Source organism: Brassica oleracea, chromosome C4, assembly GCF_000695525.1.
Source record: "Brassica oleracea var. oleracea cultivar TO1000 chromosome C4, BOL, whole genome shotgun sequence".
Taxonomy (NCBI): Eukaryota; Viridiplantae; Streptophyta; class Magnoliopsida; order Brassicales; family Brassicaceae; genus Brassica; species Brassica oleracea.
Window position 1 is genome coordinate 45842793 of NC_027751.1, and position 2579 is coordinate 45845371.

The window sequence follows — 2579 nt, forward strand, 5'->3', positions numbered from 1 at the left end:
GTTGAATGAGGAGGGGTTGTATTTATAGGAAATTGCTTACGGCCCTCCGACGACTTTCCGACGAAATTCCGACGGATGTAAAGCAGTCCGTCGGAATTCCGTCGGTATTTTCCAATCTCAAACGGCTATACAACGGTCATATATATTTGTCGGCAACGGTCACATGGTTCGTCAGAAATTCGTCGGACAATTCCGACGGAATACCGACGACTCTACTGTTAATCGGAATGTCGTCGGAAGTTCGTCGGTTCTACAACAGTTACATTTTTTATCGGAATGTCGTCGAAAAGTCGTCGGAATATTCCGACGAGCCATGTTTCGTCGGAAGTCCGTCGGAAATGACCGACGGAATTCCGACGACTTCAAATTTTTGGTTTTCGTCGGAAATTGGTCGGTAATCCGTCACAAACGTCCGACGACATTGATGTCCGTCGGAACCTCCGTCGGAATTCGGCGTGTTTTCTTGTAGTGTTATATTTCCTATTTTAAGTTGATTTGTGGCTTTAGAATCTATATATAAAGGGAGCTATAACCCTTATGAGACATACGTTTGATTTTAATAAGAAGAGCTTTGCTTTTATCCCTTGTTTGATTCGATTCAATTCATCAAACAAGAAGTTGGTCTCAAGAAGCTATCGCAAGAAACTCTTGATCGATCCAAGAACATGTATCGAAGAACCCTAAATTCTTAGATCGACCATTCACCCATTCGTACGCTGCGCCAGAATTAAAACTGAAAGCCCATGGATTAAACCTCTCCTTTGGGTGAAGAAAATAGTTTTTTGTCGGTGTGTGTAGTGTAATTAAGCTTAATGTTGCATGAGACTTGAGTTTCTTGAATCGTAGGCTTTTTATAACAAAACAGAGGAAGAAGAAAAGAATATTGAGACCATCAAATATTCATCAAGTTCATCAAATTGAGCATCTGAGCGGGGTATGAAAACGACCCAGCGTAGCCGCTCCAGCCAGTACGAAGGTAGAGGGAGGTGTTGCAGCGAAGTGTGGTACCCGCTCTGGATTCAACTTCATCGTCGACGACGGCTTGATTCAGAGCGGGCAGTGGGAGCGACCTCGTGACATCGCGCGTCAAACATGAAGTCATGGAGCAAGCGTTGGAGCGACCTACCGGAGCGAGGTCACGAGCCCGCTGTGAGATCAAAGCGACTACCGGAGCGACTTGGCCATCCCGCGCGCAATTTGATAGTTGGTCAAATTTTCATGTTTTATTGGGCCTTTTCAGACTTGTTGACTGAGCCCACTAAGTTTTTAGAAGTACTATAATACTCTTTAGACCTAAAATCAGGATTTTTCTTATTTTCTATCAAATCACAAACCTATTTTAGTGAAAGATTCAATCTTAATCTCTTCTCCTCTTACTCCTTTGTGTTTGTTGGATTACTCTGATCATTAACATAATTAGTCTTAAATCAACTAATGATTTAAAATCTTTCATGTGATTACTGAGTAGTTATCTTTGAATCCATGGGTTAGGTAGATCTAGGATAATTAATGAAGATTTAAGATGTTTAATGATTAGACTTCTCTGTTTCTATGCATATTAAATGTTTTTAATGCTTGATTTGACTTGATCACTCTCATCTTGATATTAAGCTGTTTTATGTCCGAAAAGTGTTTGTTAAAATGATTGACTGAACTTAATATTGCTTTTGCTTGAATGTTAGGATTGCTAGATGGTTAACAGACTTAAATATAATGCATGCTTGAATGATTTAAACCAATGTGAATTGTTGTTTAACTCATGATTGCATATGGTTTTTACCTTGGGAAAAGTTTGATCTTTATTTGTGTTCTAGACCTATAGAAACTTGTGATTGCTTGAAATTAACACCTTGACCTGGATTTAATTACTTTAGATCAATTGTCTTAGCCCATGGATTCTACTTTATTAATTGACTAGGTTAAGGTCCGCGCCTTGCGCGAGATCAGCATTATATATATAAATTATTGTATGTATTAAATATTTTTACATATTACGAAATAATAAATATATATTAAATAATTAAAAGTCAGTAACTATTAAATATATAATTAAATTGGTGCGAACATATAATTCAATTTTATTAATCCAAAAAATATTTTTTTTATATTTGATAGGATATGTTATTAAATTTAAATGATACTGGCATAGATAATATATTTAGCATATTTTTAATATTAATGTCTATTAAATGATGATTTCTACTCATATAGTTTTTTTGATCATTTGTATCTTTTATAGAAAAAATTTAAATTACTAATAACAAAATTTTCATTGTGGGATTAATAGTTTTAGTAATTTATAATTTAAAAATAATAAGTTGTCAATGATCATTCAAAACTTTTATCAAAAAAATTGTTCAAAGTAAAATTTGAACTAAAATATTATATTTTATATGGTTTATAGTTTAATTTAAAACGATATATATATTAATCTTAATAATTAATTAAATTAGACTTTTTACTTATATAATTTTTATAATCATTTGTATTTTGTCATAACAAAAATTTTAAACCATGGATCATAAAATTTGAATGTGAGACTTTTTACAGTTTTAGTAATTTATAGCCGTTTGTAAAAA